The following is a 15,621-nucleotide window of genomic DNA, read 5'->3' on the forward strand; positions in this document are numbered from 1 at the left end:
TGTGGCCCAGGAGTTTTTTTTAATAAGTCTATATTATTATTATTATTATTATTATTATTATTAAATTTTGATTGTGTGCATTTTGAGTCATTCATTCAATATCCCTTTATTAAGTGCTAACCATGTGCAAGGCAGAATCCAGGCCCTGGATATTTGCACTGAACATAATACACAAAAATCCTGCCTTCAGAAATGTAGTAGAGGGGACAGAATAAGTAAACACTAAAATATATGGTATGTCACATGATGTTAGTGCAGTTGAGGAAAATAAAGCTCTCATATATCAGGTGAGAGATTTGAACACAGACTTGAAGGAGGTAAGGGAGGGAGCCATGTGGTTTCCTTTGAAGGAAGGCTGTTCCAGGCAGAAGGAGCAGCCAGTGCAAAGGTCCTGAGGTGGGAATGCCTAATGAGTTGGGGGAAGAGCAAGAGGCCAATGCAACTGGAATGGAGGGAATGAGAAGACATAATCAGAAGAGGTAGAGTGCTGGGATGAAGGGGGGCACAGTATAAGGCTTGGTAGCTATACCCAGATTTTGGCTTTTACTGGGAATAAGATGGGAAGCCCATTGAAGGTATTCAAGCAGAAGAGTAACATCTAACAAATTTTTAAAAATCTGACATTTTTAATAATAGGCTTTTTTGAGATTGTCAGGGGAGGACAAGTAAGAAGGGAAAACAGAAAATAAAAATTTTTTATAAAAATTTTTTTTATAAAAGTTATAAAGAAAGGCAGTAAAAAAATAGACTCCTAAATTATGGTTAAATAAAAGGATGTGTTTTCTTGTTTTAACCTGTGAATATCTGTGAGCTAAAGATCTTTCATGACACAAAGGAAAAACTCCCTATAGTTGACCTTAGAGGTTCTTTTAACCTGTTTGCTCTCAATGAGAGTCCATCTGCCAACCAACCCCACTGGGTTTCCAGAATTTGGAGACTGGGACAGCTCCTCAGTCATACTGGCCTCCCCCCTTCTCCTTTGATGTTGAAGCACAGGTATTTCTGTCTTGTTGCCATATCAGTGGCTCCCAGACCTGGTTGATCACTGGAATCTCATGGAAGAGCTTTTCACAAATATAGACTTCTGGGGTCTCCCCTCTGAAAAGATTCTGAATCTTTTGCCTTGAGGTGGGATCCAAGCAGTGATGGCAGGAGGGCAGTGCACCCTAGACCCCCCAAGGGCAGGCTGGTGGGAGGTGTATGCCCAGGTGCAGGCAATAAGTGGGTGCATTGTCTTTTAGAGAATTTAAAGAATGATAATAGAACCAACTAAGAGTCAGCCTGCTTTTTATTATCACCATGTGTTAACCATTCTAAACATTGTCAGTGATCAAATATTTCTCCAAAATCTAGTTTGTTTGTCTGTTTGATTGGTTGGTTGGTTGGTTAGGTTTTTTTGGTCTGAGTTCTAAGCACTTGGTTTAAGTTATATATATTTATATATATATTTAATAAATATTTTAATTTTTTTTAAAGATTTCATTTATTTGAGAGAGCAGAGCTAGAGCGAGAGAGAGAACATGAGGTGGGGGGAGGGGCAGAGGGAGAGAATGAAGCAGACTCCCTGCTAAGCAGGGAACACCATGAGGGGCTGGATCCCAACATCCCAGGATCATGATCTGAGCTCAGGCAAATGCTTGACTGACTGAGCCACCCAAGTACCCCCAGAGGAATTTTCTAATGGTTGAAGTCGGAGGCTTGCTTGGGATTCAATCTGCGTCTTCAACGTCCATAGTACTAGATTTTCCAGCATTCTAAATAATTCAGACTAACCCATGGTAATAGTCTTAGTCAAGATGAAGAAACAGAACTTGAGTTACTTCAAATTTGCCATTCTATGTAATCACCTGGAGTTTTTATTTGTGCATATGGGGCACAAATTATTATGGTGAAATAGAGTATAAATGATGAAGTACAACATATATTTTGGGATGGGCTAATTTTATTTCATACTTGCACTATTGTATTGAATAATTTTTTTTTTTTTTAAGTAGGCTCCATGTCTAATGTGGGGCTTGAACTCACAACCCTGAGATCAAGAGTGAGATGCTATGTGGTCTGAGCCAGCCAGGCACCACTTGAATAATATTTTTAAATTAAAAGTTCTTCTTTCAAATTGTTAACTATTTATAAAAAGTGAGTCAAGACAATGTTATTTCACATACATTATTTATTATATCTATATTATGTACAACATATGTCCTACATATATTATTCATAACATGACCTCTTATGTAGTCACTACTGATCATTGCATAATTACTATTAAAATAATTTTGTCACAAAATGAAGGGGGTGTTACTCTGCTCCAATTATCAAATGGGCCAGGTCCCTTCCCTGGATCTACAGGTCTATGTTGTAACAGTTCTCCAGGTCCTTTTGATATGCCGCCAGATGCAGGAATCTCTCTCCGTATCAAATTCGCCACTTGCTCCAACTCTTCTATCTTCTCCATCCTCCTTCCCTCCACCAGCTCTACTCCCGCTTTCCCCATTCGGTCTCCCAAGGGTCCTGGGAGGTGAAAGGTGCTGATTAAAACCTTTTTTGCCTCTAGACAGCGGTGTGCTGGCAAATACTTAACAACCAGTTCCCTGGGTGATTTATAGCATTTATGGATTTCCATAGTATAAAATACTCCCAACACCAACATGATGTCAACCTGCTTGAGAAGTTCCTGCAAATGTAACCGTCGGTTCTCACAAGCTTGAACAAGTCAGCTGCAGCACACCGCTGCTCCCAGGGGTTCCTGAGACATTCTGCTAGAAAGATAATGGATTCTCATGCAAGAATTCACTCACTTTTTAAAAGATTTATTTACTTACTTGAGAGAGAGTGTGAGTGAGAGGGGACGAGGGGAGGGGGGAGAGAGACTCTCAAGCAGACTCTCTGCTGAGCCCAGAGCCCAACACAGGGCTTGATCTCACAACCCATGAGATCATGACCTGAGCCAAAGTCACGGGTCTGGAGCTTTAACTAATGGGACCACCTAGGCCCCCAAGTTCGCTCATTTTTTAGAAACTAAACTTCAGCTTTCTGGATCGTTCCTTAAGTTTGTAAATTTGTTGTTAAAATTCAGACTATTCTTACATACACTCTCCCACCATGGGTGAGGAATAACAAACTTCCATGTTCCTTCTTTTTTCTACTTTATGAAGCACATACCAGCCCCATAGTTAGAAGTTTTTGGATGAAAATATGTCTTTCTAGCAACATGTGTGTGAACACACACCCACAAACTCTTCCTTCTCCCATTAAGTTTATTGGCAAACATACCGAGAACATACTTGCTTCCCCTGTCTCCGACCAACCTGCTCCCCTGTAAAACTCATGTTAAGTCTGTCTTCATTCTTTCCTCTCAAAAGGAGGTGCGAAGAGATGAGGCAGCTTCCCATCCTGACTTTGAACTGTGAGTCATAGCCAAACAGTCCTGGATTCAAGTCCTACTCATTAGCACTTACACCAGGTGAAAACTATCTACTGTCTCTGAGCCTCAGCGATAGTCACTATCTCATAGGGTTGGTGTGGGATTTAAATGAGATAATACTAGCTAAGCATGTTGCCTGGGCCTGCAACATAGTTAGCCTCAGCAAGTTCTATTGTTATTCTAATTACCTTGGTAAGTATTAGTGTGATCACTCTGCTAGACTTTCCAGTTACCATGGAAATGAATAGCCGAGGTGCTGATGTTCACTGAGATACATATCCAGCCGGACTGGAAACAGTTGAAGGATTCTTCACATTACTCAGCCCTTGCACTGATGATTACTTACAGAGCACTGCTCAGAAGCAATTCTAGTATGTAATTTCTTTGCTGTGCTTTGTATAAACAAACTCTCAATACTTAATTCCTTCTTATTACTTAACTGTTCACTTGTTGCGCTTTGTTTTCCTAACTATTTTGTGAAAATGCAGGAGTCATGTCTTATTCATCAGGGAGCTCCTTTAAAGCGCTTAGCAGAGTGCCTGGTATGAAGTGGCTGTACAGTAAATATTTGATTGACTACATTGTTTATAGAAAAGGTTTGCACTGTATTTTTGTTTGTTTGATTTGGTGCTGTAAATCTGTAATATTTTCTTATTCCTGATTCCCAGGGATTAGGGACTATGGACAAAGCAAAGCACCGCTTCCCTCCCCTCCAAAAGAAACGTACATTATTTATAATAGTACAAAGTATATATGTATATAGATATATTCAGTTATAAAGATGATGTAAGGAATATCGTTTTATCTTCAGAATGATAGTATTGCATGAAGGATCTTCAGACCTGTTGCAGTTCTCTGTGCCTCTGTCAGAAACTCAGTAGGACCCTTTGGGAGCTGACCCAGGCTATGTCCATGACCGTGCTATGCCCAGGTGTTCAACCCCTGCCTGCCTCAAGACAGATCTTGCTGTATTGTTCTTATAGTGGACCCAGGAGGCAGAAAGCCTAAAGAAATCTGGGGACCACAGTACCACCTGTGTGGCTATGACTAGGTATAAGAGACATCACAGGCTGAAGTTTTAGTTGTTGGGAACAAAGTGTATCAGTTAGGATTTTATCAGAGAACTACTATCATGAGCGCTATAGGGTAAGGGATCTATTATAATATTTAGACTTTATACAATGGTAGTATGTGCTGGACAATTTTATATAAGAGAGGGAAGACAGGAAATGGGGAGAGCAAGGACAGTCCAGAAGACCTAAAATGGAAGCCATGAGGGCAAACTACCTCAACTTTGATAACATGAGTGACCGATGAGAAAAGCCAGCACCCTTCCTCACAGAGCTGCACACATACCTGGCCCAAGCCTCAGAGATGCTGAAGGAGAAAATCCAGCAGTCAGGGGAGGAGCTAGAAGCTGGGACGCTACCCCGTGCCAAAAAGGGGAGCAGCAGACCAGCGGCCACATGAGGGAGCTGCCCCTGTGTCTGGTGTAGAAATGGCTGAAGCTTCGTTTGTCTTCAAATCTCGCCCAGATTTCTCTTGTGGCCAACCCCAATCTCAAATCATATGGAGAAGTAATTTTACTTCTCTAAATAGACACAATAAAAAGACACCACAGATCCCCAGATAACTCAAGGGCTGTAATTTCCTTACAGAATTACTGGAAAGGATTGGAGATACTACATACATGTAAATCTCACAGAGTGACAGGCATATAAACTGGTCCTCAATAATGAGAAGGAAATGACAATGTTGTTAATGACACTAATAACTTGTTAAAATGTTAATTTATGGTTTCTTTTCCTTATGTTTTCCCTTTTAAGCAGATTAGTATTTTAGTATTTTAAACAGACAGCCCTAATATCCCTAATATATATTCTCTTCTTCGTGGTACTAGATTTCCCCTCAGTATAATTTTTCTTTTGCAACCACAGGTGGTCTTAAGAATTAGGTCAGTCAGTGGATTGGGGATACAAATGACATGAGAACTTCCAGATCACCACCTAAAAGACAAATTGTAGGTCCTGGGCTTCCTCTCTTTCCCTTTTCTGTGGGTTGGGTCACAGACATGGAGTGCACCCCGCTCTGGCCATGAGGATAAGGACACCATCCTGGGGACCATTGGAAGGAGAAGATAAAAGGAGCCTACATCCCTACAACACCACATGGAGGCGATAAGCCCATGGAAGAGAGAAGCTGCCCAGACTTCTCACCCCCATGCTGCTATTCAAGTCACCATCACACATTTATGTCTTGAGTCCATACCCTAACTAAAACACATTTTCTAGCATCTGCACCTTTTTTCCTGAAGACCAAAAGCAGAAATTGCTTGAAATCTCTACCGGTTTTAAGTACCTAGACTCATTGAATAGATGTTTCCAGGAGATGAAGAGCGACTGAAGAGGGGCTTGAGAACAAGGGGAAAGAATGCTGTCTTCCAGAGAAGGAGACTGAGGTCTCCGGGATTTGTGCACAGTGGGAAGCCTCAGCCCACTCTTGGACAGAGCCCCAAGGGTAGCAGGTATTAGAAAGAGTGCATGCTGCCCCAGGAAGGCTGGAGCCTGGCTCACTGGGTTTGGTCTCATCATGGGTTATCATGATTGGGGCGACAGAGACTCACGTGAGGGACCATTTCGACCAGGACAAAAAAGGTCTTAGTAGTAACCAGTCAATTAGCGAAAGGGCTACGCTAATGCTCTGCACCAGAAGACCCAAGAACACTACACCCAATGGCAATCCAGGTGGAACCTCAGTGTAAACGAAGATGTATTTTCCATTAACTTGGCAGGATGGGGACTCTGAGATTGATATATTATTTCAAAGAAAATACAGAAATGCAGATGAGTTTGTGGATGTGGATTCCATTTGATACATTGTAATTTTTTTTATTATTATTCCAGAGTCACCCTAGATTTTGTGTTTATCCCAGGGCGGGCCCTGCCTCGGCTCGGGGATTAGCTAAGGCTGAGTGGCACAGAGTGAAAGCCTGGGGGAGGCAGGGCAGGAGACACTGTCATGGTCTCAAAGGACTGTGGCTCTAGATCTCAGTAGTCTTTTCCTTAGTTCTTGTCCCTCCAGTGCCCACCAGGTTACGAAAACCCTTCTCTTCCCCCAGGTGTCGAGGTTGTTGCAAAGAAATCGGGCAGCTTGGAAACGGTGGTTACCCAGAGTGTTCTCTACCTCAAGCTCCTCTTGGAGAAGTGAGCTCCAGGGGATCCGCATCACCAGACATGTGGGGCTGGTCAGGGCCTTCCTTAGAAACTGCATGTCAGGGTGCCTGGGTGGCTCAGTGGATTGAGGCCTCTGCCTTCGGCTCAGGTCATGATCTCAAGGTCCTGGGATCAAGCCCTGCATTGGGCTCTCTGCTTGGTGGGGAGCCTGCTTCCTCTCCTCTCTCTCTGCCTGCCTCTCTGCCTGCTTGTAATCTCTCTGTCAAATTTAAAAAAACAAAAACAAAAACAAAAAACACTGCATGTCAACCCCTGAAGCCTTAAGCCCATCAGCTCTAATGTTGACATAAGCAGGCACAGAGCTCCACGGGAATGTAGGAAGGGATGTGGAAGCCAAATGATACCGTCAGGTGGACCTCCAGAGAACCCAGAGGGAAGCTGACCTCCAGCATCTCACTCTCTTCCTCTCTCCCTCTCTCCCTTTCATAGGCAGAAGAACCATCCCCAGTTAGGGCAGGGCACAAGGAGGACTCCAAGTGACAAGGATCAGAGCAGCCTGGAGGGAAGAGATCTCTCTCAAGGTAAGACACTGAAATTTCCTAGTGGTCAGTGCCACCTGGAAACCATTGAGATGCTCTGTAAGTTACAAAGGGCTGGAGAGTCTCATCATAAGGGCCTGAGCTTTTACGGCCCCAAGGCAGGTGTAACAAACAGCCGGAGAAGACACATAAAGCTGCTTCTTGGCAGCCAGGTGCACAGGGCCCAGGAAGCAGGGTGGCCAGCCCAGCTGTCTGTTCTTAAACCCCTCCTTCTCTCCTTTTCTCCCTCTCTCCCTTCTTCTCCTTCTCTCTTCCTTTCTTTCCCATTAATCACTCATTAACTGATCCAAAAACATGTATTTGGGTTCCACCTGCGTGCCAGGAACCCTGCTTAGATGCTCTGGTTACAAAGATAACCAACCTTTAGTCTTTGCCCTAGAAGACCTTGCACATTTTCATAGATTGTCATTCATTTATTCATTCAACACACATTTATGAGTTGCTGGGTTAGGAAAAATACAGCCCCCTAGGCCAGGAGCTTACACCATTACACACCCTACACAATGAGCAACTCTTTTCTACCAAGCATGTGGAGAAAATACATGGTTCTTGTCAAGACTGACTATATACTCCTCTACCTTTCCCTTTCTCCATCCCTTTCTCAAGTCCTTTTACGCCTGTGTCCACTAATTTTTCTTCCCAAAAAGGGAAGTAGTTGGTGCCTGAAATTCTAAGCTCCCTGATTTCAGACAAGGCCTGGGAGAGTATAAATAAGCATATGAATATTTAGCAAAAATGACTGCTATGTGAAGCTCGAAGCAGTGTTTTCATAATGCAGAGCCTGCTTTAATCACAGCCACAGGGAAAGCATTTGTTGCTGTCTTATCACACAGGAACGATTTTCCCATTGGTGATGGCAGCCCGCCAGCTGGCTGTGGAGCCAGAGCCTTCTTGGTCCTTTGGGTCACAATATCAGTTGGCATGCTCTACCGCCAGGCGCTGACATTTCTATTTTTGTAGGAGGTGCCAGGTCAGGAAGCAAAACTGCAGAATCACAGACTAATTCTTATTTACATTGAACATGAATCTCATTTTGGCTCAGAAGTGTATGAATTTCCAACCCTTAGAGTTGAATACATCAGAGATGGCTTAGAGCTTTGCTGATTGAAGTCGGCTGATAGTCTTTGGATCTTATCATTCCCTTTAAATTCCCAAGGTGGGTGGTAGAATGTCTCTATAAATCTACAGTAACTTGCCATTTCTAAATAAAGCCGCAGCTCAGCTGAGACACCACTTTCATCCAAGCCCAGCTCAGAATGAGCACAACAGAGCAATGGCTTGTATAGGGGAATTGAGTCTTCTGAAAGAAGGAACCATCCTTAGTTGCCTTCTTAAAGAATGCAGCCAAAGGCTCCTTCTGACCTTTACCTGAGACAATTCATAGCCACTTAAACTCCATGATAACTGTGTCTTAGAAATATTTTAACATCAGACTGGAACTTCTGACTCCAGCCAAGACAGAGTAACAGAGAGAATAAGATTTATTCTCCCACATAAAATACACAAAGGACAAAAATATATGAAGTAAATTTTCAGGACTCTGAACATCAGGCAATGAAGGAAGGATTCCTGAGAGCCAGGAAACAGCCAAAATAAGCACCATGATCGCTCCTTCCAGAGACTTCACAGGTTGCAATTTAGGGGCAAGGAAAACACAGGTAGAGGGCGATAGAATCCCTGGATTGAAGGAAGGGGCTGAGAATCCGAGAAACCAGCATAGCTAGGGTTTGCAGGACAGAATACTGGGGAGACTGGTGGGGGGGTAGAAAACAACATGCAGAGAACACTCTGAAAATCTTTAGCGAGAACCCACAAAGTATTCAGCTAATAATCAGTGCGTGCATGTGAAAAAACTAGATGAGGCTGAGGAAAGAAACACCTCAACAATCACATACACATAGGCATAATACCTGTTCCCACAAGCCAGATTGGAAACTTCATGATTCATGAAATGCTGGGCAAAGTACACAGAAGATTCCTACTTCTGTAGTGGGGAAAAATTAGCCCCTGATTGAGTACTGCTCCAGTCTTGCCCAATAAGTCTTAAAGGCAAGCAAAAGGACCAGAGTACTTCTAATTGAATCCCAGGCACAAACTATTTCTTAACTGGATTCTAGGAAGGATTCTAGAAAAAAAAAAAAAAAAAAGGCTTAAGAGTAATTATAGGAATACAAAAATATCCAGCACCTAACAAAGTAAATTTTACAGTGTCTGGTATCCAATAAAAAATTACCAAGCATAAAAAGAATCAGGAAAATATAATTCGTAATGAGAATAAACAATCAATTAAAATCAACCTAGAGCTCACACAGGTGTTAGAATTAGCAGAGAAGGACACTAAAATGGCTATTATAACTACATTCCATATGTTCGAAAAGTTAACTAGAGACATAGAAGATTTTTTAAAAAGGACTCCAAATTCAAGAGATAAAAACTGCAATGTGAGAAATGGAAAATACTTTGGATGTGATTAATGGCAGATTAGACATTGCAAAAGAAAAGATTAGTGAATTTGAAGGCAGAACAATAGAAACTATTCAAAATGAAGTACAAGGCAAAAAAAAAAAGAATTTTAAAAATGAACAGAACATCAGTGAACGGTGGTCAATTTCAAATAGGTAATATAAGTGTAATTGGAGTCTCTAATAGAGGAGAGAGACAGAAAAAATTTGAAGAAATAACCAAAATATTTCAAACTTGATGAAAATTATAAATCCACAAATCCAAGAAGGTCAACAAAGTCTAATCACAAGAAATTTTCTTTTAAAATATACCAAGGATCATCAAAATCAAATTGCTCAGAACCAGTGATGCAGAGAAAAATCAGTGGAACAAAGAAAGGATGACATCAGATTTCTCAACTGAAACAATGTGCATGAGAAGACGAGGGAGAGATGTCTTTAAAATATTGAAAAAAACTTTTGAATTAGAATTCTATACCTAGAAAAAAATATCTTTCATAAACAAAGGAAAAATAAAACCTTTTTCAGAAATAGAAAAGCTGAATGAATTCATCACCAGCACACCCACATAACAAGAAAACTTAGGGAAAATTATACCAGATGGAAATATGGATGTACAAAAAGAAGAGCTTCAGAATGAATAATTGTTTAAGTAAAATAATTCATAATGAAGAGTTGTTTAAACAAAAAGCATAACAATGTAGTATGGGGTTTATAATGTGTGTGTGTGTGTGTGTACACATGTATGTAAAATGTATGACGGCTCTACCGTAAAGTCTAGGAAAGAGAAATGAAAGTATATTGTTGTAAGGGTCTTATAGAGAACTGAGGTATGGAAATCAATTGATCTACATGAACTCATAGAACCATCACAGTGATCTTGTGAGAAGGTTCAAGACACCGTTTATGTATGCGCATATGTGCGTGTGTACATGTGCATGTATATATGTTTCACTTGAACTAAGATGCAATTCATATATTTCATAAAAAATGAAAATAACAAAGCAAGTTGGAAGACTTATACTATCAAATATCAAGACATATTCTTAAGTTAAAAATCAAAGCAGCATGGCACTAACACAAGATTGGGTAAAGCAAACAAAACAAAACAAAACAAAAAAAAAACCCACAGTCACATGGTGTAAGATTCTATTTAAGCTCTGATAACAGAAAGCATACAGTCATTGTTCTTCCTACCACATATAATATAAAACAATATGAAGGACCTAATTTCTTTTTTTTTTTTTTTAGATTTTATTTATTTGACAGAGATCACAAGTGGGCAGAGAGGCAAGCAGAGAGAGAGGAGGAAGCGGGCTCCCTGCAGAGCAGAGAGCTGATGTGGGACTCGATTCCAGGACCCTGAGATCATGACCTGAGCTGAAGGCAGAGGCTTAACCCACTGAGCCACCCAGGTGCCCCTGAAGGACCTAATTTCTAACATATCAGTCATATCAATAATTATAAGTGAGTTAAAATCACCCATTAAAAGGAAGGAACATATTCAGTCCTGAAACATATTGCAAATATTCGAAACTATGGAGATGGGCACACTCTACCCTTCTGACCTAAGTTCTTCCCAGAGGCCCACTTCCTAACACCATAGTATCAGGCATTGGGATTTCAATATATGAACTGGGGCGGTGGGGGGGTGCAAACACTCAGACCTCATTTTTTTTTTAAGTAGGCTCCATACCCCACATGGAGCCCAGTGTGGGGCTTGAACTCATGACCCTGAAATCAAGACCTCAGCTGAGATCAGGAGTCAGACATTTAGCTGACTGAGCCACCCAGGTGCCCCCAGACCATAGTACAATTTAAGGACAAGTCTAGAGTTGAGCAGCAAATTCAAGCCAGCTCCCTGCTACCTTTACAGGATACCCAAGGACAACATTGGGCTTGAGCCCAGGTCTGTTGAACACCTCAGCCTCCATTCCCTCTCCCAGGCACTGGGTCCATTGGACGTATCACAAATACACACCACACATCCTGATGTTATTCCTCGGTAGACATGACTACTTGGTCATACTACCTTTTCATGAGGGGTCCACACAGATTAACTCTGCTTCAAGAGAGAGTGCAGACTCTTCAAAGAGGTGACAATCCTCATAGTCCTGCCGAGGGTGGACCTCGGTCTGCTTCCACCCTGGGTGCTATTTACCATGGAGCTCAGGGCCTTCATTCAGCGCCCCCCACCCCCGAATGTTCCATCTGCACTCAAAATGCCAGGCCTCCAACTGGTGCCCTTCTAAGTTCACTGCTCTTCCAATGTTGATGGAAAATAGCCAGTGACATGTTTCTATTTTACTTTTGTTCCATCCCAGAGAAGTCCCTAAACTTTCCCGCATATAGGAGGAGCCTTCCCCCCACCCCAATCCCTCCATTAGGTTTCTAGGCTGGTAGGTATTTGTCCTGATCCGAAATCAGCCTGGATTTATATTTGAAATTTCCTAAAATGTAGAGAAGAGGAAGAGGAAGGAAAAGGATATTATTGTTGTCGAATGCGTATCCACTGAGAACAGCAGAAGGACCCTTTTTGGTTTTGCCAGAATTAGCATCGCTAGATAAAATGGGAGACTTATATCCTGCCGGTTGCCAGGAGAGCGTGCCAGCTAATTTTAGCCTGCTGTGTAAATATAACCAGCACTGGTATGCACTGACCTTTCACATCCACAAGGGTCAGGGACGTCCCGCAGCAGCCAGAGAGGGACAGTGCTGCCCCAGATCTACTGAACTTCCTGGGCCCTGGGGCCCCTGTTCCCCGGGGAGAGGGGATACTGAGTTTCCACTTGGAAACAAGCTCAGAGATCCTGACACGCCCTGGGCACAAGGAAAAACCTTACCTGATAGGTTTGCTGTTGGGATTAAATGAATTGAAAGACATCAAGATCATGGCCTCTGCCTGGCACCCGTGTGTGCCCGGGGTGTGGGGGTCGCTCTCATCATTTCTGCAAGAACTCAAGTCTCTCTCTGTCAGCAGTCACAATGACAAACCCTTCAACGTAGATGTTTCCAGAAACAGTTTCAGGGTGGCTAAAGTAGTGTAAGAGGGATATATAGGTGTTCACTTTCACTATTTTTTTCTATATGGCCACCGAGATTAAGACAACGACAAAGACAAAATGGTTCTAAAATAGGTAAGATGTGTAAAAATAATCTGAGAACCGCGTTCAGGGTTCAAGAAAGGAAACCTTTCTGGTTGGTTGGTTTCTTCTTCTTTATCTTGTTTCTGGGGGGTTTAGTTTGGTTTGATTTGGTTTCATCTGAAAGTCAGTTACAAGAATAAGCCGAGGACGGAGTTATTAGCCGGAGCGGACTGTCCTCCTCCAGAGGGAAGCGAGGGAAGGAAGAATGGCGTGCTCCTTGCCCGCAGACCATGTGAACCTGAACGTGAAGAACGTCCTGACGGAGCTCATATAAATGGATGGATGATCACCCAAGTTTTCCTCATTTGTTTAAGAGTACATAGTGTAATTTCTTTTTAGCAACCAGATGATCCTGCTGGCTATGTTTCTGCTCTGGCTAATACTAGTTTGCATTTCCTGAGCCAGCCAAGCAAGTGGGATCAGATAGTGACATGGGGAGGAGTTGGTTCAGGGTTTTAAAACTGGCAACACAACTGCAGGGCAAATCATTCTGTATTTAAATGTGGAGCATTGCTACATCGTTTCCTTTTTATACAGAAGAATTTCTTTCAGGTAAACTAATTCTAGTATTTAAAAAAATATACTCCCAGGAGTAAGCCCTCATTTGTAGTTTCTTTTAGGGGCAAAGATCTCAATGTGCTGGTAGAATCACTGTGTATGGTTCTTGGCAAACACCTTTCCCAGTATCTTCCTCCTCCCTCCCCGTGACTCCTAGGCATGCTGTGGTCACACTGTGCTCCTGTGTGATAACAGGCTGTGGCAGACAGGGACACAGTTCTACCTGGAACCCCAGGGATTTGTCTTTATGGCTCTCGTGGGGAAAGCGCAGAAATGAGACAGACTTTGTTTAAAATCCTACTCTAGGACTGGCAAGCTGTGTGATCTAAGGCTAGTGACTTCACCTCTCTGAACCTCCAAGCAGGAACATGGTCCTCGCTTTGCATGCTTGCTTTTAGCTTAATAAATGTTAAACCTCACAACACCTCTGGGAGGTGGGTATTATTATTAGTCATACTTTATGAATGAGAAAACCAAAGCTAGTAAGTAATTCAAAAGTGACAAGGATAGAGAGTAAGAGAAGGCTGTGAGAGAGGAAAGAGGTGGGATCTGTAGAACTTACCCTGTGGCTGGACACTGCCTGCTGGAATCGGGTGGCACAAGGATTCCTGGCTTATTTGACAGGAGAGTCATGGTGCAAGTCAGCCCCAGAGCGATACTAAAATTCTGTCCTGGGTCTGTTGGGTTGGGGCCCTGTGTGGGACATATACATGGAGAGACACAGCATGACCCATTGACACCAAATACCTACCTTCATGTATGAGGCCTCTCTTGAAATTCCTCAATTAGAACCTTCTTTACTTACTTAGAAAGCATTTAATTAATTCCATAAATAATTAGCTCTGCTATAGGGTTCAGTGGCTGCGAACTCAGACTCTACAGCCCAGAGCCGATCTTCCACCTATTACCTCTGCTGACTACACACATGGTGTGGGAGATCATCAAAGGGCAAGCCAAACTCAGAATGTGATCCTGGGAAGGAACAAAAGGACTGCTTTCTGTGCTCCCTAAATACTCCCAGATCACTGAAGTCTTAAGTACAATTCAATTTGGCAACCAATAATTGGACATCTACCATGAGCCAAGCCGTGTGTTAAGCATGGAGACACAACAATAAACAAGAGACAAGTTTCTCACCTTCACTGGGGTTACTTCTAGCCCAGGAGGCAACAGTTAAACTGAAAATAAATGTGTCAGGTGCAGAGATTTTCTGCTCTGTTCTCCCTTTGAGAAAGGACTTGCTGCTCAGCTACCGGCAGTATGGTTAGCTGAGAGCCTCTAGCACTTGGAACCTCCAGGTCCCCTTCAGGTTTCAAGCTAAGGTCACACTATTCTCACTGTGGCTTCCAGACCATGGCCAACTGGAGCAGTGGTAGCTAAGAGTGTATATTCTCAGGGGTGACCCCCAGCAAGGGTTGCCAGAGTTATCAAATAAAAGCACAGGACACCCTGTTAAATTCGTATTTCAGATAAACAGTGACTATTTTTTAAGATAAATATTCCCCAAATATTGCATGGGATGTGCTAAAGAAAAACTTCCTCACTTATCTGAAATGTAAATTTAACTGAACCCCTGGTTACCTTACTCCCCTGCCAATGACTGAGCAAGACACTGGTACAAAGGTCTTCCCATTTTCCTTCAACCTCAGACTATTAATAGGTGGTCTTTGCTCCAGAATTCTTGCTGGGTTAGTGAGGTCTTGACCTGCCTTGATCCTGGTCCAATGGCTTTCTCTATACAATCCTGAGTTGGCCCCTTTTCTTTTCATAGGTATTACTCCCCGGTAAATATTTTGCACTTCTAACCCCATTTCGGCATCTAGTTCTCAGAGAACTTAACTTGCAACTGTTGGTACCAAGAATGATCTGAGAAAGCCAGTGGTAAGATCAAGGTTTGGGGACCGTATTGCTCACGCCCAGCTGGTTATGAGGACCCCCCTATTCCTAGTGGTAGGTGATTTGAAGGTAGCCTTTGGCATGAGACGGGAGTCTACTTGTTAAAGGTCTCATCCTGGGTCAGCTGGAAGGGCATGTAGGCAGAGGAGAGTACACTGATTCAAGCATTTGAAATGTACTTTGAGGCTCATTGGTATAAAGATCATGGAATTGGATGATTATCACTAACCTGCAGGACAGGAGGATAGTGAAAAGTTGAGAACAGTTAACAACTAAAACTAAGTAAAAAGGGAACCCCTTTTCAGCAGAAAAGCTGAAAGTGAAGCCCAGGATTTAATAGCTGCTGAACTTCGAAGACCATTC

General features: G+C 42.5%; 1 long non-coding RNA gene across 1 annotated transcript; it reads right to left on the reverse strand.

Annotated features, from left to right (window-relative positions):
• Nucleotides 1-2,205: 2,205 nt before the first annotated feature.
• Nucleotides 2,206-14,601, reverse strand: LOC125084307 (uncharacterized). The gene is made up of 3 exons (XR_007122593.1): nt 14,500-14,601; nt 13,925-14,055; nt 2,206-2,511 (listed from the first exon to the last, which is right to left on the reverse strand). It is a non-coding gene; the product is annotated as an uncharacterized LOC125084307 (long non-coding RNA).
• Between the last annotated feature and the right edge of the window lie 1,020 nt (nt 14,602-15,621).

The sequence above is a fragment of the Lutra lutra genome, chromosome 14, assembly GCF_902655055.1.
Source record: "Lutra lutra chromosome 14, mLutLut1.2, whole genome shotgun sequence".
In the NCBI taxonomy this organism is placed as follows: domain Eukaryota; kingdom Metazoa; phylum Chordata; class Mammalia; order Carnivora; family Mustelidae; genus Lutra; species Lutra lutra.